Here is a 25495-nt window from a genome sequence, read left to right on the forward strand (position 1 = left end):
GCCCCGCCTGCCTGACCTACCGCACTTGCTACCACTTTTCCTCCCACTGTACTCGAGCCATCCTGAGCCCCTGTTGTTCCTGGAATGTGACCCCTTGTTCTTGCCTCAGGGTCTTCATGTTTTCATGCCCTCTGCTAGGAAGGAGTGTTTTCTTCAGAGCAAGCGCCGTTAAGTGAAGTGTTCTTATCTTTTCTGTAGAATGTAATCACCTTGAGGGCAAAGACTTGTCCGATGACAGTTGTGTCTCTAAAACATGAGGCAATAGCTGGGAAACAAAAGTTGTTTCTCAATAAGTAGCTTTTGAATGAATATGTGCTTGCGTCCTCTGTCCTATTCTGGTTTTATCTACAACCTCCAAGCCAACATGACTTGGGTTAAGGTTCGATGTCTTTAAATTATTATCACTTAGAAAATAAGGAAATGCCAATTTTTAACTTTTTTTTGAGTCACATTATCCCGAAGTGGCTTCAAATTCTTACATGCAAACTGCTTTAGATGTCAGGTTGTGTCTGCAGCCATATGAAGGTGAGGAGATGAGATAGATACAATGTTTGGTGTTTGCGTAGCAAACTTCAACCAGGCTCACTCAGTGTGACTAACTGCCTCTTGAATTAACAAACATGCCCTTTAGATGAAGCATGGTAAATGTTCTGTGCATCGTGATGTAAAAGGACATTTGTTAGTCAACATTTACAGTCCTTGCATTTGTCTATGAAACAGCTATATTTACTACTTTAAACTGAAGAAAAGGCATGTCTGACTCTCCTGTGCCTGGGTAATAGGAATCAGTCCCTGACAGATGAATCACCCTTTTTGATGTGAACTATCTTATTTTATATATTTATTTACAGAGAAGGAAAGGGAAGGAGAAAGAGATGGAGAGAAATATCAGTGTGTGGTTGCCCCTCACACAGGTCACGTGTCCTCAACAGGGGACCTGGCCCACAACCCAGTTATGTGCCTTGACCTGGAATCAAACCAGCGCCCCTTTGGTTCACAGGCTGGCGCTCAATCCAGTGAGCTACACCAGCCAGGGCTGGACTATCTTTTCTAACCATGGCATTCTAGTGCTGCCTAATGAGGCATCGTAGTAGGTGGCCAGTCAGTGCTTACAAGCAAACGTTGTATCTAACTACCACTTAGATGAAGAGCCTCCCTTACAGTCCCTCACCTTCAAAGGTAAACATAGATCGATATCAACTTTTCTTTAATTTAGTGGATTAACATAGTATTCAGCCTTTTATGACTGGTCTTTTACTCAATATTGTTTAAAGGTTTTATTTATTTTCAGAGAGAGGGAAAGGGAGCGGGAGAGGGAGAGAAACATCAAATCAGTTGTTTCTCATGTGCACCCTGACCAGGGACTGAACCCACAATCCAGGCATGTGCCCTGACTGGGAATTGGCCTGGTGACCTTGTTCTGTGCAGGATGACACCCACCTAACTGAGCCACACAAATCAGGGCTTTTGCTCCATGTTATTTATCCATCCTTTCTGCATGTAGTGATAGTTACTTTTCCTCGATGTCTATAGCATGCCATTATCTGTAAATACAATTTTTCTTTTTCCATTGTACTATAGATGGACACTGTCTTTATTTTTAGTGTTTTGTTTTTATGAACAGTATGCTATGAATTTTTTTATGTGTCTGTCAGAGTCCATATATGTGTCTTTCTTTTGGATGCAACCTCACCTGGAATTACATCACATTTGTGTGTCCAGATTTGCTGGATGCTGCCAAACAGTTGTCATCAGTCATTGCATCGAGATGCACTCCACCACTGGGGCGTGAGAATCTGGCTTGCTAAGTTCGTTCAGTTTTGGCCATTTTTGTAGTTGTTTAGTTGTATTGTATTCTGATCCTGCTTTTCTTTAATGACAGATGATATTACGCACCTTTTGATATGTTTATTGACCTTTTGGAAGTTAGAAAAAATTATGTTTATTGGCCATTGCTGCAAATTAGGAAACAGACTTCATTTTTCAAGCCTCCTCAAAGCCATCTGCTGGGAAAACTGTTACAATAACCTCACGTGTCTGCAGTGACTTGAAGGTGTGTGACAACCCCGGAAGATGTTCGATGCGCACCTTGATACCTAGTGTAAACAACAGTCCCTGACAGGCAACCACTGCAAACATTAAAGGCAGGTAAACAATTCACCTCACAGATGTTCGCCGGCCAAGTGAAATGTAATGCTGTTTTTTGTTTTTTTTTTTGTAAGAGTCTCTTGGACTGTAAGCATATAAAGTGAAGCAGATATTGAAGAAAGGAAAAGATAACCCTGGCATGGAGTTCTTTTAGGAAAGTCTCCAATGCAAAGAGAGTCTTGGTCTAGAGTGGACACCCTGGGTGATTTTCAAACTATTTTATCACATGTCTGGTGTAGGCACTGACCTGTGATGTGGGTACCAGCCATATAGAGCTTACAGATGAACAGATGTGTGCTGATGGGCATGAGTTCCGGGTACCAGGATGCGGGGGGCCAGCGTGGACTCAAGGCATTTGAGAAAAAATGGACGTACACAAAAAGGAAAATATGCTATGAGTAAACACTTTCCTGTACAGTTTTGCCTGTATCAAGGCTCTGATGCCAGGGTTATGGAATCTAAATTCTCTTATTAACCAGAATTACTAATCCACGTATGATGTCATGCAAATCAACACGTCTTCCTATAAGGAAATTTGCTACTATCTTTAAATTTAGGAATAACATCTTCCTCATTTGTCCTCATTTGTTCAGATAATTTAGGTTCAGATTTCAAAATCAATGAAATCTATTACCAACAGAGGAGATTGTTGAATACTTAAATGGGTACTACTAAAGTGTTTCGGATTCTTCTCAGATTTAGTGTGGTAAGAAATGTGAAACATGCAACATGAAAATATTTTATTAGATGTACATTTAAATAGACAAAGCACCATTTGAAAGTTGTTTTGAGTTCTGAACAGAAGCTATAGTCATATTCATAAAAGTTAACCTCACCGAAATTTTAAAAATCTTTGAATTTCTGTGGGAAGTCTCATGACCTTCACTTTTTTAAATCAATGTAATGCAATATGACAAGTGAAAGCTTATAGCATATAAAATATATTCATTAGATAACACTTATATACAGGAGAACTCCATTTAAAAGTAATCTATATTCAAAACACAAGCCACAGTAATATTCATAAAACCTATCAAAATGAAGAAAAATCTTCCAAATGTTTAGTGACAAGCCTCATGACCTTTAGATTACCCATTGCATTGAATTTTATTTTTAGTCCTTTCAATTATCTTCCTGATGCTCAGAGATTTTACAGTGAATTAATTCTTCTGTGGGAGAGTTTCATCTTCATTGTGGGGGGCAGGAGCCATTACTCCTTTCATCTTATGCACGGCGTTTCCCCATAGTCGTTCGGGTGATAATGAACTATTTAAGCCTTTCTGAATATAGAGAGTGGGCACGAGTTTGATGGTCACTTATGTGGAGTGAGGAAAATGATCTTATAATGTTAGTGATTATGCTAATTACTTCAAAGGGGTGTATGCAGCATGTGAATAGAGCAACTAAAACACAGGAAACTAATAATGTTGCTAAAACACTCAAACAGCATCTATAAATGGTTTAACTTTAATGTAGCATTATAAAAATAAGTTACTTAATACTATCAATACATAGGATATTTCTAGCTTGAGATTTGATCAACTTTGATAGTATCTGTCTTTACCTTTATTATTTTCTAAGATTTCCTTTGTTTGAACTTTAATATCAATATCTCATAGGCAGCTTGGTTAGGTGCGCTAACCAAGAACTTAAATAAATCGTTGCCCTTAATGCTGCCTATATGAAGCAGACATTTCAGTCCCTTAGAGAAAACATGAGCATCTCTAGGTCAGCTTGGTTTTATAATAGTGTTGGGAAGCCCAAAGGCCGCATATAAATAAGCGTCTTTGAAAGCCCTTGGCAGAGTGGTGCATAATGTGTAGGTAATGACTAAGATACAGTGAACTGAATTTCAATTCGGCCTGGCTAACAAACTAGAAAACGAACATTGCTGATTTAAACAAGGTTTGGTGGAGGAAACCATATCACTTGCTGCCACTTTGCTTAAAATGGATTGTTCATGTTACTTAATTATTACTACTATTGCCCTGAATTAATTAAGCAATCACAGCCTTGCTAAAACTGTTGAAATACGGACGGAGATGTGGCGTAGGGCCTGGGGGTGACGTTCTCCTTCAGCTGGCACGAAAATAGGTATGTGCCAGGTGGTCTCAGTGAGAACAAAGCAATTGGCCTGGAAAGATAAAAATAGTATTGGGGAGACTCTCAATGGGTAATAATGAGTAATACAATATTGGTTCTTTTCCTCACTATACATCTCAGAATAAGCATGAGTGTGGAATTCCCTTGATACTTTCAAACACACTTTTATGGGCTTATTCTGTTTCTTGCTTAATTCAGAAATATTTTATAGTACTCCACTATTCAGTCAAGCAGAAGAACAAAATGCATTATTTATTGTATTTGGTACGGTATTGTATTTTCCTAATAGAAAAAAGAATATTTGTGAGGGGCAGTCTCCTGTTACTGATTCTTAATGCAAATATATATTAAAACTATATAACACCATCTTAGAAAAACTATCCTGCTTTAATTGGGAGTTCACCCTGTATTACTGTTCTGGATTTTAAACGAATGTCACATAAATGACATCCATTTATTCAGTAAAAGTTGAATGCTGAGTGCCAGAAACTGCTGCTTGCCTATTAGTTTCCTTTTCCCCTTCTTAATAAGCAAGTGCCTTAGTTGTACCTGATTGCATAGCCACCCAGATAGAAACTATGTTTGCTAGCTTCTCTCACAGCTTGCGGTGCCATGTGACTAGATTTGGGCCAGGATAGAGCAAAGGGATGGATGCCTCCTAAAATGATACAAAAGCAGTCTCTTCCAACTGGAGAGAAATAAACTCTAATCTTATAAAAGCCCCTGAATATTGAGGTCTGCTCATTATGCCAGCTTACCCTTTTGGTCAAATAATACACCTGTTTTTGACAGGTATAATACTCATTGCATTTTTTTGGGGGGGGGGCATACCATTGCCTTCCTTTTTTAGGGTAAAGTATCAGCATACATAAATTCTTTATGATTTCACTCATATATGGAATCTAATGAACAAACTGAATTACCAAAGAAAGTGGGGACAGACTCATAGACAGCAGGATGACAGCTCCCAAGGTGGAGAGGTTAGGGGGTGGAGGGATTGAGCAAAAAGGAAAAAGAACTCATGGACAACAGTGGGGCGATTGTTGAGGGAAGGCAGTAAGAGGACTAAATGGTAATGGAAAAAATACAGTAAAGATTAAAAAATAAATTCCTAGTGCACACGTATATCCTACAGGTAAATTATTTTTGGAATAAATTACTCAAGGCCGGCCACCCTAATATTACTACAGTAGCAACGTACCTCACACAGACCATTTGGGCTCTGACTGTACACCTTTTTTGGTGGGTTGTTCTTTCCACAAAAGCCTGTGCTTACAGCCATAGCACCTTGCTCACAGGAAGACGACCACCAGAGACTTCAGGCTGAATCTCAGGCATTATTTAGCTCATTTTGATCATGATAATATCTGAAAAAATCTCTCTAATGAACTGAGCAAAGCCAATAAGGTACAGTAAAATATAGTCCCCCCACAAATTGACAGCATCCTTAAGCATAAATGATAGTGCTATTTTTCTTTCAAACAAATTTTTTAAAAATGATAACCTTAGCATGATTCTACAAGTCTAAATTGTTTTTCCCCTCATTCTCTTATCCCACTGCTATTCCCTTTCTCAATTAGCGTGCACCCTCTTGAATGATAAAGGAAGTGATCTGAACATTTTTTAAAGAGAATGATGGGCTTATGACCACATTACTCTTACAAAGAAATCAGAACTCAGTTTCTTTTTATTTCTCAAGTTTTGTTAAGTTATAATGAGCATATAACTTTACATGAGTTTAAGTTGTACAACATAATGAAATGATACATGTGTATAGTTGACCCTTGAACAACACGGCCTATGCAAGTCCATTTATATGTAAGTTTTTTTCAGCACATGTACAATTGGTACATCATATCACCAGGTTTTACATCTGTGGAGTTAACTAACCATGGATCCAAAATAGCATTTTCCATCAGAAGCTGGAAATCAATTGTGCAGGGTGCTGGTCCCCTAACCCCTGTGTCATTCAAGGGTCAATTGTATTGCAAAATGATCACTGCAATAAGTTTAGTTATCATTCAACACCATGCACAGTCACAATATTTTTCCATATAATGAGAACTTTTAAGATCTACTCTCTTTCAGCAACTTTCATATTATAGTACAGTATTGTTAACTAAAGCCATCATGTTGATTCCATATAATTTTTTAAAGTATTTGTTTTAGATCTGTGAAATGTGCCATTGGTATCTTAATAGGAATTGAGTTGAATCTATAGATTGCTTTCGGTTGTATAAACATTTTTATGATGTTAATTCTTTCAGCCCATGAACAGGGTGTGTGCTTCCATTTATTTGCATCTTCCTCAATCTCTTTCTTCAGTGTTCTATATTTTTCTGAGTACAGGTCTTTTACCTCCTTGGTTAAATTTATTCCTAAGTATTTTTTTGTTGTTGTTGCTATAGTAGATGGGATTTTTTTCCTTAGTTTCTTTTTTTGATAGTTCATTGTTGGTGTACAAAAATGCCATTGATTTCTGAATAATGACTTTTTCCCCACTACTCTGTTGAATTCACCAATTAGGTTGAGCAGTTTTTTGGTGGAGCTTATAGGGTTTTCTATGCACACTATCATGTCATCTGCAAGTAATGACAGTTCTATTCTCTCTTTTCAAACTATGCTACAAGGCCACTGTAGTAAAAATGGCCTGGTACTAGCATAAAAACAGATGCATAGATCAATGGAACAGAATGGAGAGTTCAGAAATAAACTCATACGTTTATGGCCAATTAATATTTGACAAAGGGGGCACAAATATACAATGGAGTAAAAATAGCCTCTTCAATAAATGGTGTTGGGAGAATAGGTACATGCAAAAAAATGAAACTAGACCACCAACTTACACCATACACCAAAATAGAAAAAAGACATATAAGTTGTGATACCATAAAAGTCCTAGAGGAGAACATAGTCAATAACATTTCAGATATACCATGTACAATATTTTTGATGATATATCTCCTAGGGCAAGGGAAATAAAGGAAAAAATAAACAAATGGGACTACATCAAATTAAAAAGCTTCTGCATGGTTAAAGAAAACATCACCAAAATGAAAAGAGAATGGACTTTATGGGAGAATGTGTTTGCCAATGATACATCAGACAAGGGTTTAACCTCCAAAACATAGATCTCACACAACTCAACAGCAGTAAGACAAACAATCCAATTAAAAAATGGGCAGAAGACCTGAACAGATACTTCTTCAAGAAGGACATACAGGTGGCTCATAAGCATATGAAAAGATGCTCAACATCATTAGCCATGAGAGAGATGCAAATTAAAACCACAATGAGATATCACCCCACACCTGTCAGAAGAGCTATCATTAATAAATCAGGGAACAACAAGTGCTGGTGAGGACTTAGAGAAAAGGGAATCCTAGTGCACTATTGGTGGGAATGCAGACTGGCACAGCCATGTGGAAAACAGTATGGAATTTCCTCAAAAAATGAAAAATGGAACTGTCTTTTGACCCAGAGACCCTACTGCTGGGAATACACCCCAAGAATCCCAAAACACCAATTCAAAAGAAGTTTTGCACCCCAATGTTCATAGCAGCACTACCTACAATAGCCAAATGGAAACAACCTAAGTGTCCATCAGTAGATGAATTGAGTACAAAGCTGTGGTACAGTTACACAATGGAATACTACACAGCAGAAAGAAGGAGGAATTTCTATAATTTGTGACAATGTGGATAGAATTGGAGACTATTATGTTAAGTGAAACAAACCAGTCAGTGAAAGACAAGTACCATATGATCTCACTTATAAGAGGACTCTAATGTACAAAATAAACTAATGAGCAAAACAGAACCAGAGGCATAGAAACAGGGAACAGACTGACTGCTTCCAGAGGAAAGAGGGGAGGGAAGGAATGGTGGAAAGAAGGGGAAGGGAGTAGTCAAAGAACAAGTGTGAATGACCCATGGACATCAACAACCAGATGAGGATGGACTGTGGGAGTGAGGGATGAGGGGGGCAGAAGAAGGCAAAGGGGGGAAAATTGAGATGACTCTAATAAAATACACAAGAATTTTAAAAAGTCATCATGTTGAGCCTTACATCTCCAGAAATTATGTGTCTTATAACTGGAAATTTGCTCCTTTACCACCTTTACCCAAATCCCACCGTCCCCACAGCTCCAGCCTCTGGCAATCTCAAATCTGATCTCTGTTTCTGTGAGCTTGGTTTTCTTCGATTTTGGACTGAGTGAGAGCATACGGTATTTGCCTTTCCCTGTCTGACTTCATTTAACGTAGTGCCTTCAAGGTCCCTCCAAGTTGCAAATGGTAGGATTTCACTCAGTTTTAGGGCTGAATGGCATTTCATTGTGTACATACATCATACTTTCTTTATTTATCCATCAGTGGACATTTAGGTGGTTTCCATGTCTTAACTATTGTAAATAATGCTGCAGTGAAGATGGAGATGCAGATATCTCTTTTGGACAGTGATTTTATTTTCTTCAGATATATTCCCAGCTGTGGAATTGTTAGATCATATGGTAATTCTATTTTATTTATTTTTTAAAACTAGTTTCTTTTTTTTAAAAAATTTATTTATGTATTATTTATCTTTAGAGGGGAAGGATAGTGTGAGAGAAACATCAGTGTATGGTTGCCTCTAGTGCATCCCCTTCTGGGAACTGACCTGCAGGGAACTGGCCTGCAACCCCAGGCATGTGCCCTGACTGGGAATCAAACCGCAATTCTCTGCGCAGCTTCGAAGGCCTGCGCTCAAGCCACTGAGCTATGCCAGCCAGGGCTTATTTTAAATTTTTTTATTTCTGCTTCTGCTGATTCACTGTTGGTATACAAAAATGCCTTTGATTTCTGAATATTGACTTTGTAACCAGCTGTTTTGCCAAACTCATTAATTAGTTTGAGCAGTTTTTGGGGTAGAGTCTATAGGATTTTCCATGTACACTATCATGTCATCTGCAAACAGTGACAGTTTTGCTTCCTCCTTTCCTATTTGGATGCCTTTTATTTCCTTTTCTTGCCTGATCGCTGTGGCTAAAACTTCCAATACTATATTGAATAGAAGTGGTGAAAGTGGACATCAGTAAATGAATGGATCCAAAAATTGTGGTACATATACACAATGGAATTCTATGCTGCAGAGAGAAAGAAGGAGCTACTACCATTTGCAACAACATGGATGGAACTGGAAAGCATTATGCTGAGTGAAATAGGCCAGGTGCTGAAAGACAAATACCATATGATCTCACCTTTAACAGGAAGCTAAACAACAAAACAAACAAGCAAGCAGAAAAAAAAACACCAAAAAACAAAGACACTGAAATAGAGAACAAGGGGACAGTGACCAGAGGGGAGAAGGAAGGGAAGTTAAGGGGAAAAAGGGGGAGGGATTTGGAGGAACAAATAGGAAGGACACAGGGACGAGAACTAAGGGGGGTGGAAATGGGAGGGAGGTGGGGAGCAAGGGGCGGGGGAGGCTGGGATGGGAAAAATAGACAAAAAACTGTACTTGAAAAATAACTAAATAAAATTAAAAAAAAAATGTTTGAGGAAACTCCATACTGTTTTCTATAGTGGTTCACAAATTTACATTCCCACCAACAGCAAACAAGCGTACCATTTTTTTCACATTCTCACTAGCATTTCTTCTTTTTTTTCATCAGCATTTCTTATCGCTTTTATTTTGATAGTAGCCATTCTAAGATGTGTAGCGATATCTCATTTTTTGATATGCATTTCCATGATAATTAGTGATACTGAGCACATTTTAATGTACCCGTTGGCCATTTGAATATCTTCTTTGGAAAAATGTCTCTTCAGGTCCTTCGCCCATTTTTAAATTGGGTTATTTGTGGCGGTTTCACTATTGAGTTTTATGAGTTCCTTAAATACTTCGGACATCAGCCCCTTAGCAGATGTATGGTTTGCACACATTCTCTCCCAGTCTGCAGTTGCCCTTTCGTTTTGCTGATAGTTTCCTGGCTGTGTAGCTTTTGTTTGTTGCAATTCCACCTGTTTATTTTTGTCTCTTAGGCCTTAGGGGTCATGTTAAAAAAAATCATTTCCCAGACACATGTCAAAAGTTTTTTACCTATGTTTTCTTCCAGAATTTTTATGCTTCGGGTCTTTCATTTAACTATCTTGACTAAATATTTGTGGTATTTATAATAAGAGCCTAGTTTCATTCTTTACATGTGAGTGTCCGATTTTCCCAGCACTCTGTACTGAAGAGACTGTCTGCTTCCCCACTGAGCGTTCTTGGTGCTCTGTCAAGTAGCATTTAACTGTGCGTGCACGGCCTTATTTCTGGGCTCCAGGTTCAGTCCCACAGGTCTATGTGTCTATTTTGATGCCAGTACAATAGAGGCATACCTCATTTTGTTGTGTTTCTCTTTCCTGTAATTCACAGACGATGCATTTTCTACAGACGGAAGGTTTATGGCCGTCCTGCAAAAGAGCAATTCTATCAGGATTGTCTTTCAACAGCATTTGCTCACTTGGTGTCCCCGTGTCTCATTTTGGTGTTTCTCACAATATTTTAACCTTTTTCATTATTATTGGATTTGTTAGGGTGATCTGTGATCAGTGATCTTTGATGTTATTATTTTAATCATTTTGGGGCACCATGAACCATACCCACATAAGATGGCGAACTCAATAAATGTGTGTGTTCTGAACTTAATAAATGCGTATGTGCCAATGGGTCAACATTCCCCCAAGTCTCTCCCTCTCCTTGGGACTGTTTCCTGAGAAACAGCAAAAATGAAATTAGGCCAATGCACAACCCTCCACTGGCCTGTCAATGTTCAAGTGAAAGGAAGAGGTGCACATCCCCCAATTTACACCAAAAATCTGAAACATTTAAGTTTAGTTAGGAGGGTATGTCAAAAACAAGATAGGCTGAAAGCTAGGCCTCTTGCCCCAAACAGACAAGTTTTGCATGAAAATGAAAGTCCTTGAAGTAAAATAAAATTTTCTACTTCAGTGAACATAAAAACGGTAAAGCCAAACAGCCTTATTGTGGTTGTGGAGAGAATTTTGGTGACCTGTAAAGAAAATCAACCCAACCATCCTTTTCCTTAAGCCAAAGCCTAATGCAGAGCAAGGCCCTAACTCTCCTAAATTCTGTGAAGGCTCAGGGAGGTGAGGAAGCTGTGGAAGAAAAGTTTGAAGCTAGCGGAGGTTGGTTTATGAGGTTTAAAGAAAGAAGCCGCCTCTCTAACATTAAAATGAAAGGTGAAGCAGCAAGTGCTGATACAGAAGCTGCAGCGGCAAGTTTTCCAGAAGATCTAGCTGCGGGAATGAATGAAGGTGGCTACACTAAATGGCAGGTTTTCAGTAGAAACAAAACCACCTTATTTTGGAAGAAGATGCCATCAGGACCTTCATAGCAAGGGAAGTTAATAAGTGGCTTCGAAATTTCACAGGACAGGCTGGTTCCCTTGTTAGGGGCTAACAGGGATCATTTTAATTCTTTTCCAAGTTTGATGTCCTTTGTTTTTTATTTTTGGTTTATTACTTGATTGCTCTGGCTAAAATCTCTATACTGTATTGAATAGGAGAAGTGAGAGGGCATGCTTGTCTTTTTCCTGATCTCAGAGAAAAGTCTTCAACTTTTTACATCGGGTAGGATGTTGCCTGTGCATGTCCTATATGGCTTTTATTATATCGAGGTATGTTCCTTCCATACCTAATTTGTTGAGAACTTTTTATCATGCATGGACATTAAATTTCGTCAAATGCTTTTCTGCATCTATTAAGATGATCATATAATTTCAAAAAAGATTTTATTTATTTATTTTTAGAGAGAAGAAGAGAGAGAGTGAGGGAGAGAAACACCAATGTGTGGTTGCCCCTTGTGCACCCGTACTGGGCACCTGGCCTGAAACCCAGGCATGTGTCCTAGTCTGGGAATTGAACCAGTGACCCTTTGGTTCACAGGCCAGTGCTCAATCCACTGAACCACACCAGCTAGGGCTGATCATATAATTTTTATATTTAATTCCATTAATGTGATGTCATCATATTTACTGGTTTATATACCTTGAAACATCCCTGCATCTCAGGGATGAATTGTACTTGATCACTGCATATGATTTATTTAATGTACTGCTGACTTTGGTTTGCTAGTATTTTGTTAAGAATGTTTGCATCTATTTTCATCCGAGATATTGGGCTGTAACTTTTTTTTTACTTGTAGTGTCTTTCTCTGTCTTTGGTATCAGGATGATACAGCCTCATAAAATGACATATTAAGCATTTCAAATTGTTCCATGTTTTATAAAGGGTTTGAAAATGATTGTCATTAATTCTTCAAATGTTTCATAGATTTCACTAGTAAAGCCATAAGCACCAGTGTATCTCCATGTAGGAAGGTTTTTTATTACTAATTTAATCTTCTTGGTTTTTTGTCCATTCAGATTTTCTGTTTCTTTCTGTTTCAAACCTGGTAGGTTGTACACTTCTAGGAATGTATTCATTTCTTCTGAGTTGTTCAATTTGTTGGAATAGAGTTTTTACAGTAGTCTCTTGTGATCCTTTGTATTTCTGTGGTATCATTGTTAATGTCTCCTCTTTTATTTTTAATTTTATTAATTGGCTCTTCTTCCTTTTTTGGTCAGTTTGTCTAAAAGTTTTTTCATTTTTAAGGAATAAATTTTTAGTTTTATTAATCTTTTCTATTGTTTTCCTCTTCTCTTCCCATTTATTTCTGCTCTAATCATTATGTTTTCTTTCTTCTAACTTTGAGCTTAGTTTGTTTTTCTTTTAGTTCCTTTAGGTGTAAAGTTAGAGATTTTTCTACTTTGTCGATGTATGCATTTTTTAGCTATAACCTTTCCTCTTAGTACTGCTTTTGCTGCGTCTTGTAAAATTTGGTACATTGTGTTTTCATTTTCATTTGTCTTAAGACACTTTTTAAATTTCCCTTTCAAGTTCTTTGATTCATTGGTTATTCAGGAGTATAATGTTTAATTTTTATGTGTTTGTGAGTTTTCCAGTTTTCTTCCTGTAATTGATTTATACCACACCAGCGTAGTAGAAAAGACACTTGGAATTATTTCAACATTCTTAAATCTGTTGAGACTTGTTTTATGGACTAATTTGTGATCTATCCTAGAGAATGTTCCATGTGCACTTGAGAAGTATATTCTGCTATTATTGGATGAAATGTTCATTCTATATCTGTTAGGTCAATGTGCCCTATAGTTTCTTTATTCATTTATTCTTTCTTTTATTCTTTATTTATTCTCCTTCTTTATAAACTCTTTCTTATTTATTCTCTTTTTGGATGATTTATCTATGTTGAGAAGTGGGTACTAAAGACCACAACTTGTATTGTATTGCTGTTTTTGTTCCTTGTATTTCTGTTAGCATTTGGTTAAAAAGTTTAGGTGCTTTAATGTTGAATGCATAAGTATTTAAAATTTTTATGCTTCCTTGATGGCTTGACTACTTTATTGTTATATACTGAACTTCTTGATCTCTTTTGACATTTTTAGCTTAAAGTCTATTTTGTTTAATAGAGGAACAGTTGCCCCTGCTTTCCTCTGGTGCACTTGCTTGAAGTATTTACTTTTCCATTTCTTCATTCTCAGTCTATGTGTGCCACTTCTTTTCTTCAGCATTGTGTTTCGCTTTTTGGAGGAGAGAATAGGAGAGAGGGGAGAAACAACAGGATCCACTGGAGTCTCTGAAATGTAAGAGACTGGTACTATAAGGATGGGATAAGATAGCCAAGCAGATTAGATGGAAGATCTCTAAGATTCTTTTCTCAACTTGCTTCTATACATAGGTGATATGACATATGTGTAATTGCGCAGCATATGGTATTTAATAAGTGTCAGTTGCCTTCCCAAGGGGCATTATCCACAGAGTAGGCTATACGCAGACATCTGTCTCCTTTCAGCAAATGAAGCTCACCTAGAAACCAGATAAGGAAAAGTACAGCAAAGTTTGGGTAATGTAGGTCGCTAGCTGCCTCAGTGCAAGACCTTACTGCCTCCCCATCTTCCCCATGCCACTATACAAAGGTAGGAGTAAGAGTAGAGTTTCCCAAGTGGCTTCCCTGAGGCTTGGCCAGCTTTATCTAGAAGATTCCGTGTGGAGGGCTGTGGATTGCCACTCTCTAGTGCATAATCCTCTCTTTTTGGTGATGATAATTATAGAGAAAGAAGTGGATGTACATGTGGTTTTCATAGACTATCTTTAAGACTATCTCAACAGCCTCACTATTCTCAATATCTTGGAAATGCACATTATTCACAGCTAGGATGTATTACCTTTCCTGAAGTCCTGCTTGTTGTGCATCAGAGTCAGGAATCACCTTGTAGATCAAGATGCCTAGCTGGGAGGCCTTTTCTTGCAGGATGTTAAATCCTAAATGAGTTCTAGGGGCCTACTTCAGTGTGATGATTTGGGGCAAAAACTGGGTCAACTCATTATTGTAGCCTGGGTGGTATACTCTTTCATGCAGAGGAAGCATGCTGGCGGATTCTCATAGGCAGGCAAGTAATCCACTGGGCAGTTTTCATAAGGAGCCCAGTTGTTGGTCTCTGGCAAAGTCCTGCCAACAAGCTTCAGACAGTGCAGATTCTGCTCACCACCATTTCAGCCTGGGAACTAGGGTTTCTATGTGTGTCTTTAAAGCTAAAGTGAGTATTGTAGGAGATCAGTGGATATTTTAAAATTCTTTCAGCCATCTACATCTTTTGATTGAAGAATTTAATCCATTTATAGTTAACATAATTATTGATAGGTAAGATCTTGCCATTACCATTTTATTGTTTTCTGACTCTTTTAAAGATTCATTATTCCTTTTATCTTCCTGTCTTTTGCTATAGGATAACATTTTGTAACAGTGTGCATTGACTCCTTTATTATAATCTTCTTGTGTAATTACTACATGTTTTTCCTTTGTGGTTAAAATATTGCTTACATAAAATATCCTTGATTTGAAATATTCTGTGTTACACTGATGACAACTTAACTGTGACAGAATTTCTAAACTTTAATTAGTCCTACTCTGCTCACAGTTTAGGTTATTGATATTATAATTAAAAAAATTTTATGTCGTGTATCCAAAACCAAATTATTATATCTATGGTTATTATTAATACTTTTATAACTTTTAAACTAGAGCTTTAAATGAGTTATATACCTCCATTACAATATTAGAAAATGTAATTCTGACTATTTATTTCCTCTAACCAGTGAATTTTATACTTACATCTATGATTCTATAATGTTAATTAGTAATCTTTCAGTTCTACTTGAAGAACTTTATTATTGTTTGTAAAGCAGTTCTAGTAGTAATAAACTCCCTCAGTTTTTGTTTGTTCACAGAGTCTTTATCTCTCTTTCTGTCTAAAAGAAAGCTTTGCTACTTTCAAAATATGCTCTTTGTCTTTGAGTTTTGACAATGTAGTTATATGTCTTGTCGTAGCCCTTTTTGAGTTGAACCTATTGGGAATTCTTTAGGCCTCATGAATCTGGATGTCCATTATGCTCCCCATTTGGGAAGTTTTCAGCAACTATTGCTTTAAATATATGGGGTCCATCTGGAAAAATATAACCATTATTAATATAATAAGAACAGTTTTCATAACGCCAATGTAACCTGACAGCCAAGGAGAGTGGACTGTAATGAGCATGCGGGAACAATGACAACTTCATTGTACTAGTCAGTGGGGATAGTAAACACCATGGAGTGAGCATGTGCACTGTGTGGCCAGCACATTCAAAATGACTGAGTGAGTAGAGCAATGAGTCTATATCAAACTTTGCATTAAGTTTTAACATTCCTCCATGGAAACTACTCAGATGATTCAGAAGGCCACAGCTATGGGCAACTGGTGATTGGAAGCTTCATCATGACAATGTGACTGCTTATGCATCACATCTCATGCAAAGTTTTTTGGTGAAACATCAAATCACCCAGGTGACTCAGTTCCCCTACAGCCCATATTTGGCACCCTGCCACTTCTGGTTTTCCCCAAACTAAAATCACCTTTGAAAGGGATGAGAATTCAGATCATCGATGAGATTCAGGAAAATACAACAGGGCAGCTGATGGTGAGTGGGAAAACAGCGTGTGGTCTCAAAGTGCCTACTTTGAAGGGGACTGAGTTATCGCTATCCTATATTTTTCATATTATACAGCTAGATACATTCTGGATAGACCTTATATATCCTTTTTTTTTCTCTTCTCCTTCTGGGATTCCCATAATACATATATTGTTTCCTTTTATGGTTTCCTACTAGTTCTATGGGGATTCTTTACCCTTTGTTTCATTCTTTTTTTAATGTTGCTTCTCTGAGTAGATAATTTAAATGACTTATCTTCTAATTCACTGATTCTCTCTTCAGATTACTCAAGTATGCTTTTGAAGCTCTTTACTGATTTCTTCTGTTCAGTCCTTGTATTTTTAGCTCTAGAATTTGTGTTTGATGATTCCTATTTGTTTGCCAAATTTCTCATTTTGTTTATGCATTGCTTTGTTTATTTGTTTGTCTGTGTGTTCCTGAAGTTCACCAAAATATTCTTAAGAGGATTCTTTTGTCAGGTTTCCTAGTAGGGCAGGTCTGGGTACCAATCTTAAGAGTAGGTAGTGCTATATATTAGCTTCAATGGCCAGTTGGGGTAGTAGAACAGTCCACATGTCTGGTATGGTCAGCTGTTTGGTGATCTGAAACAGGCAGATCTGTGTACCAAGTTGTTAGGCCAGATGGGCCACTGGCTTTGCTCTACAGATAGGCAGAGCCACTGGCTTAGCTCTCTGCTTTCACATCAGTGTAAATATGTCTGTAGGATGTTGTATTTAGCTTTTTACATATTCTGGTTAAGTTTCCTGGTTGGTGGCTCTGGGTGCTATATTCAGCAGTGGTTGGGGCTACAAATTAGTTTTCTTGCTTTGCTGGGGCCACAGAACAGGCTCCAATGCTGGCAAGATTTACTAATTGGGTAAAAAATCATACAGAACTATACACCAAGCTCCTTGGCCAGATGGGGCCACTGACCTAGCACTATATGGGCAGAAATACTGGCCAGGCTCCCTGCTTGAATACTATTGAATCATGAAATGTCTAGGGAGCTCTAGCCAAGTTTCCTCATCAGGTAGGGATGAGGGCAGCACTCAATAGTAGGAAGGGCTATGAATTAGCTTCCCCATCTGGAAGACTCCTGTTCCCAACAGAACAGGATCCCAAGCTGGCAAGACTATTGGTGGAGGTCACAAATAAGGCAGAACCCAGCAATAAGCTCCCTGGCCATATGGGTCATTGCTTTGCACTATAGAAGGTCAGAGTCACTGGATAAGCTGTCTGATCAAGTGCTACTGGGCCACACAGTTTTGTAAGTGCTCCAGATATGTTTCCTAACTGGATAGGTACAGGGATTAATGTTAGCAGTGTGGGGGCTATGAATTAGCCTCCCTGACCAGGTGGGGCAGGAGAGCAGGCTCTATGGCAACAACATTTGTTTTAGGGGATTCCTAACTCAGGCAGAGTTATATACAAAATTCCATAGCCAGATGGGTTTGCCAACTTGGCTTTGCAGAAGGGCAGAGCTGCTGGCCAGGCTCTCTCTGCTCAAGTGAGGCCGGGCTACACAGCTTCCTGGGTATCTGTCCAGGTTTCCTGCTTAGTTAGGAGTGAGGGTGGCAACGCTGTGAATTAGACTCCCTGACTGGGTGGCATGGCAGATCAGGCTTTAAAGCCAGCAAAGCTCATTATGTGAGGTCTCAAATTGGACAGAAGTGTATGCTGAGTTACCTGGCCAGAAAGGGCCACTGTCCTGGCTCTCAAGATGGGTAGCACTGCCCACTTAGTTCTGCTGGGCTGTAGAGCTTCTCAGGTGCCCTGGCAAGGCTTCCTGTCAGGCAGAGCTGGGGTTACATTCAACAGTAGGCTGGTTTATGAAGTAATGTCTCTGCTCAGGGTGGAGGGTAACAGAATGGGATCGAAGGCCAACATGACTTGCCATTTGGGGTCCCAAATCAAACAATACTGTACACCAAGTTCCCCATCTGGACAGAACTTTCATCTTGGCTCCGAAGGTGGGAAAAGCTGCTTTTTGGGATTTATACTTGGATGCTTCCGTGAGAAGGAACTAAGTCTGCCAAGATTCAAGTGCTGGTTGCTGGATACGAGCCCTGCCCCTCTTCTCCATCACAATCTGACCTCCAGTAGTCAGCCCAACACATTCCCCCTGCAATCTTCATGAGATAGGATCTAAATGAGCTTCCTGGGGAGTGACACACAATGCTGAGGGGGCTGGATGTCCACCCTGGGCTCTCTGTTTCCCCCGGGGGAAAGCAAGGGCCCAAAGGGGGGGGGCCTCTCAGTGTGATGCTGAGACATTACAGTGGTGATGCAGTCAGAGTGCAGTCAGTCCCATTACCTTCCAGTGCAGTCTTTCTTGGCCTCCGTGATCCAGGAAGGTGCTTCAGCCTCATTCAAATGTTCTAGGGTTTTCACAATGATATCTTGTCCATGGATAGTTGTTAGTTGATCTTGTGAGGTCAGAAAGGACCTTTGTTGCCATCTCAATGCTGGTAGAACTTCATTAGTTTCTGAAGATAAAATGTAGGATTAAGGTTGGTGTTAAAGAGAGAAATTCAAAGACAGTTACTCAAAACAAAAGAAAATGAAGAGAAAAAATAACTTTCTTTTTTTAAAGAGTCTATTTAATAATCTTAGAGATTTAGAGTGATAAAGGAGGTTTTATAATAATAAATTTCTTTTTTAATATTCTCACAATAAGTAGGAGAGTTTAGACAAGAAGGCCCAGAAGCAGTGTCTTTCAATTACAGAACTGGTATTTTTCAATAATCTCTAAAACACCCCAGACAACTTTCTTTCTCATTTTTATTTTAGTTCATAAAACTTTATCATTTTCCCTTAGACCTTTTTGCACAGAAAAAAAGCCCTAAAACTTTAGTATGCACACCCGTCATCTTATTCAGAACACTGGTCTCTAGAAACTCATTACAGGTTTCAGCACATATACACAGAGACATGCATACACACACTGACTGGTTTTCCCAAGACTGGGAGGGTTCTGGTGGAACCTTAGCTTCCCTCATCCTGACATGAAAAATTGCCTACTAGTGTGTTTGACTATCTTTTGCTCCTCTGTAACTATTTCAATTAATAAAGAAACACATATATCTTCTTCTGAGTTGTTTCTATTCAGAGTTTTTAAGCCTTTTGTGTATTGAACCTGATGTCATCAATCTTTTTATTAGTTTTAACAGAGTTCAAGAGTCTAGCCAATAACTGGCCTAAAAATTCCTCTTGTCACAGAAATTAAACACAGACACAGATGCACAGCAAAAACCACACAAACATACACGCAGAGGCAAACATACTGAACTTACTTGCAAGAGCTTACTTAGGTCTCCAAGTCAGCCGGCCCTCAGGAGCCCTGTCTCTGCCCCGTGCTTCTCTGGCTGCCTTCCTGCAGCCTGGCCAGATGGCCACGCCCCCTCAGCGGAGGAATGGAGCACGTGGCCATCTGCCACATCTGCCAGATCCACACGTCTAAGAACAAAGAAACAAAACAAAACTGGTCCCTTTTGCTTCTCTTCCCTTTCTATTAAAATCCAACAAACAATTGGGATATTGTGAGACAAGATAATTGAGGAATGGCTTTTTGTAGTCTCTAGGAGAGTAACAGCAACCCAGTGAGAAAAGAGAATGGACACTAGATTGGACCGTAGCTCCACAGCTTTCAGGTGTTAGGAGAAGCCTGATGAGACCCTTGCACATTTTCAAATGGCCGTGGATTGCGGCAACAGGCAACAGTCATTCTCCTTACCTACACCCTCCCTTCCCCCACCGTTTACATAGATTACAATGATTTCATGAAACCTTTCATTCCTTAGCAGTGTGCATTAAATGAAAGAATGAATGGCTTGGATTCTAGACCCGCATTACTGGATAATTGAATGTGCAATAATTGTCAAATAATTTATCCTGTTATTCTGTTTAAGCCAAGGGGATTAACTAGTTGACCAGAGTCATCTCAGCTTTAAATTTCACTGACAGGGAGTGTGCAATTTAATTGATATGGAAAATAAGGTCCAGGCAGGTTACTTACCCGGTGTCTATATTGCTCATTACCAGCAGAGATGGAACTTGGTGCTTGATGTCAGCATTGGCTCTATCATTCAACTCTCTCTTCAAATTTTTACACTGTATAAAAATTTGAACCCAAGATGGCTTTCCTCCCATTACTTGATATCAAGTTTTTGATATCATGTTTTGCTTCTATCAATAAATGTTTAAAGATTAAAAAATTATTTAAAAACAATCTAACATAATCAAATTTTGATAAAAAAGTAAATAGAAAGTATTAAATATATCTCTGAGCAACACATAACCTTTTGAATTTCCAGTAATTTCAATTATTATTATTATTTATCCTATGGGGAAGGGATTCCCATCCAGTACTTTCCAAATGGGCTTCTACCCCACGTCTCCTGAGACAACTTGGGAGGAGTCCTGATGCTCAGAAGACGACTCATGATCCTTCCGTGATTTCTGAGAAACACAGCACCACAGTTGCCTCAGAGCTATAAGGCTTAAGCAATGTCTAAATATTCTTTGTCATTGCAGTGGGTATTGAAAAAGCTAGTTTCTTACAGGGTTGAAAAACAAAACTTTTTGAAACAATGGGAAAATTATATTTGCACATGTAGGTTAGCATAGAAATGATCATTTATCAGCCTGGGTCAACACTGACTGATTGATTAGGTGACGAGGGAACCATCCCAATTCCAAGAATTTACTAGAAAAGGAATGTAAAGAAAAATACATTGATGGTAACTGTTCCATGTTTCAAATGGAGTAAATAATAATTAAGGACTTAAAAGTATATGTTTCAAATTAAGGCTGACCAGACCTCAGTATTGAACCATTTAAAATATATCCACCAAGTCCTTGAAAGTATTTGGATATGTTTGGGCAAATTTAACTTGCGGCAGGATGTGTCACAAAAAATAATTATCTTTCATTTTAAAAATAGAAATATACTGATGCATAAATGTATTGCTTATAATGTATCAGTCTGCAGGGTATTATTTTGCTCATAACAGGAAATGGCAGAAGTAGGTAACTGTGTTCTGGTGTAAAATGGAACTGAACGATCTTTGGCAATTACAATGCATAGACTATACTGGTCCCAGTGCAGGAAGCATAACAATTTGCATATTTTAATTTAGAGGTTAGGGACCCCTGTCAAAGTAACAGCTTGGACCAGGTCAGCAAGGAAAAATCGAGAAGAGAGAAATAATTGAAAAGGCAGTTCCCAACAAAATGAAATTTGTCTCGTTGTCACTTAAGGTTGTCTTCTTGTCTTTCTGAGGGAGCAAGGTCAGCTTACAAATGAAGGGAGAGTAGGCCATGGTAGATCACTGAGGACCAAAGGATAATTTTTTTAAATAACAGTGGCAATTGCAATATATATTTATGAAGGAGAGAGAAAAAGAATGCACACAGCTCTCCAGTTAAGAGTCAGCAGGTGTTCTTTGAGTAGAAATATTGCAGACGTGTCCATGGCAGATCTTAACTTTGTCCTCAAAGACAAGCAGGTTACAGAGGAGATGAAGTGCTTAATAAAATAATTTAGTGTGACATATTGATATTGAAGGCTGGAGGCAGAAAAAGATTTGCTACAAAATTAAGGTATGTCTCTCTTGAAACAGCCCTCCATTCCTTTCTCTGAGGGTTCATATAAGATTTTCATGAGAAAGGAGCCTGTTTTCCTTCTCTCTCCAAGTTTATGCAAAAACATAGATGCGAATGTAAAGTTCAACATCTGCAATTGCATGAAAATCTCACTGGAAAGTAGTCCAGAGGAAAGTCAAGTTATAAAATATTGCCTTGGTTATGTTTTAGAGAGGTTTTAATCTCTCCAATGTCATGTGTTTTCAGTTAAAAATGTTCATGAGTAAAAAAAAAACATAGGGCGCCATCAGAGAAGAGAATTAGGCCTGGGAAATGTTAGTTTTAGATAGAGGTGGTGGAGGATGGCTAGCACTACTATGAGAGAATAAAAAACAGAAGCCAAATTTCCACTCTGAGTGGGGGTAAACATGGTCACCAGTATCTGGGTGTATTCAAAACCCTTGCTTGGGAGAATGAAGATAAGTATTTCATGCTCATGTTATAATTTTATAATTTACATTAAAAAGAAAAAAATACCCACAAAAAAGCCATCTTCTGTGGTTGGCAAGCTATTTTCTGTGCAAATACATTAGGAGGGAGCCCACTCATCATGAAGGCTCACTCTGTCTGTGGTTTTTAACTGCTGGAGCATCACAGGTCAGAATGTGCAGATAGGCAGGTAGGGAACATGAAATGTGTAAGAACTCCCTACTGAGTTGAAAATTAAGGATATACCATAAATTGCTAGGTGAAGAACCAAAATATAGGGTTAGAGTACTAGCTCTTCAGATGTGCAACCTTGGACAGATCAGTTAATAACTTCAAATTTTTGTTTTTTTCCATCCTGAACAAACACATTGCTGTACCTCATGGTTTACATGAAACAACATACATACAAAGTGTGTTATTTTAAACTAAAAAGTATGTTGCAAATTTAACTTTTTCTTATTAGTATCCAGAGATGAATGGACGTAATTGGCTTCTGGATTCCTTCAAGCCCATTTGCTCAGTCATTTTTCCCTAAAGTTAAGTCTCAAACACCTATGCTTCCTCTTCAGCCTTAATTGGCTAAACAGTGTTTTCACTGGCTCCTGCACCTGTCCTGGCATCTCGAGAGGAGGAGAGGACTTGTCCTCATACGTACATTTTCAATATGAAGAACTGTTGCTCCAGAAACAGTCCCAAATTTCTGTCACCCAAGTGACTCCTCAATTCACTGTGATTTTTCCCCTCTGGAAAATAACAGGAAAATTAGTTAGTCACAAAACATATCTAATAATGAGATCATGTGAAACATATAGATTCTGCTAAGAAGCTGCTAAGTGGCACTTTTGGAAAGAAAGTTTATAGAATATACTTGGCAATGCTGAGTATTTCCATTAAGAAGAAAAAAATGAAGAACGAAAGACCACACAACACTCGCTATGAAAAGATATTATGTTTTCTCCAGAGCAGTAACACTTCCTCCTTTGTTCTGAAGGTTCTCCAATAACTTAAAGCATTTTTGCAGATTACTTTACCCAAAATTATTAAAACTCACAAAAGTATCCGTGAAGTAATAAAGTGGAAACTATTAGTAGGCCATTCAAACAGCTATAGAAACAGTAGTCCTAAGAAAACGTGACTTATCTAAAAGCTCCTAAAAAAGAAAATAACCTGATGGATCCAGAAATAGAATCTAAGATGGCGCCTCTACACACTGGACAACGCTTCCTCTCTTCAGCATTATTATTGTTAACAGCCTCCGCACATAAACAACCTCCTGCTCCTTGAGGGTGGCTGAGATCCTGCTAACAAGCCACCCATTCTTTCCATAAGAAATACTGCACTTGTAACCAATGAGCTAATTCTTAGAATGTTCATGTGCCATAGCTAATATACACACAATGTCGTTGTAAGTACAGATTATTTTTATTTGTTTTCTTAAACTAAGCTTTAGTTGAAATTTTCATTTTAAATTTCAGCCCACAGTGTCTGCCTAAACTTCACACTTTATCTTTTTCTATTCCTACCTGTTCTTTCCTCCCTATAACCAGTAATGAAGAACCAGACCATGGTAGAATGGATTTTTAACAGATTTTATAATTTAGCTGCCATCACTTCCATAAAGGCTGTTTATTAAACTAACATGTATCATGGACATGAAATAGAATTTGGAAGGTTTGAAAGCCATTCAAACCTGATCATGAAAAAGATATCTGATCATTTAATTGTGTCAGGATCATACTTGGTCTTAAAAATGTTCGAAAAACTGAATATTTTTAAGAAAAAATACTAGCAAAGAGCATCTCAATGGAATAGAAGTAATTCATGCAATTTATATGTGCCTCTTCCTACTATGATACTTTTAAGAAATGAAAATAGCAAAAAATAATATTGGCTTTTCAAAGACCAGCTAAAGTTGTAGTTTAAGAGCCCTTTGCTCATATATATGGCTAAAAGACTATTGGCACACAGTGTTGGCAAAGACTGTTGGGTTTTAGGTCAGATCGGCACACTAGGGCAAAAGCCATTACCAGCTGCATCTTCTTTAAATATGACAGAGGATATTCTGGCTGCAGTGTTGGCAGCCAGCAGTTCCTGAATCACCCTCTGCAATCTTTCACTACAGTGCTCATGAAAACAGGACAAGAGATGCAGTAACAATGGAAAATAGAAATATTGGTAAAAAATGCATCAGGCTAATGTTGGAGAGTCAACTAAGGAAAGCTTAGCCTGAAGGTAGAACATTAAAGCCTCCTGGGTTAATAAGGTAGGGGATTTCCACCTACACAGACTCATAGAGGCACAACCCACCTTTCTGTATTGGGAAAGGTCCTCAATATAGGATCCCAACACATTGTTCCACCCATTGGCCCCACTGCAATCTTTCATGCAACTCTCTGACCAGTATTACTCAGGAATGAGACTCTACTGAGGCCAACATGGGTGTGGAAACCCCTTCGATCCAGACGTTGGAATGTGTATTTCACCATTTGGGGGTTTTTGCAGTGTAAAAAGCACAGACAACTTTAAGCTATAGAGCATAAAATAAGGTTATGATGAGATAATCAGACCATTAGCCCATGGGGTTGTTCCTCAGGCCAAAAGATCTTTTCTAAATGGGAGACAACACAGAACCAGAAAGTAGACTGGGGTTCCGAACAGAAATATCTCTCACATCTTCAGATCTGAAAGGATGATTCCAACTGGACTCGGATAAATTTGATTAATATCAACAAAGAATAACATATTCTCTTCAAAGACAAGAGACTACCTTGTAAGAATAAGTATTGAATGAAGTAATTTTACTACACAAAACACAAAAAGTATAGCACCAGAGGAAGAGAGGAAGAACACATTTTGAAGTGTGTGTCTAATAAAAATATAAAAGTTTGTATATTTCTGTATGTATGTTCTAAAAATTTGGAAAAACAAGGTTCCTAAAGAACAAGAACATTATAAATTATTATTATTAAAGCAGATTGAAATCAGGAATGAATTGGGGAGACAGAAATTAGAATGGTTGTTAACAAGGACTGGGGTAGGAGAAAATGGGGAGCTGTTCACTGGGTGCGAGGCTTTGGTTTTACAAGATGAGGAATTTAGGA

At 38.3% G+C, this 25495-nt stretch overlaps 1 pseudogene; it reads right to left on the reverse strand.

Moving 5' to 3' along the window:
- Positions 1-14364: 14364 nt before the first annotated feature.
- The window catches only part of LOC119038727 (PDZ domain-containing protein 11-like), a 32259-nt pseudogene continuing 21128 nt past the window's right edge, over positions 14365-25495 (reverse strand).

The sequence above is a fragment of the Artibeus jamaicensis genome, unplaced genomic scaffold (assembly GCF_021234435.1).
Source record: "Artibeus jamaicensis isolate MK-2021 breed Jamaican fruit bat unplaced genomic scaffold, CSHL_Jam_final contig_482, whole genome shotgun sequence".
Classification (NCBI taxonomy): Eukaryota; Metazoa; Chordata; class Mammalia; order Chiroptera; family Phyllostomidae; genus Artibeus; species Artibeus jamaicensis.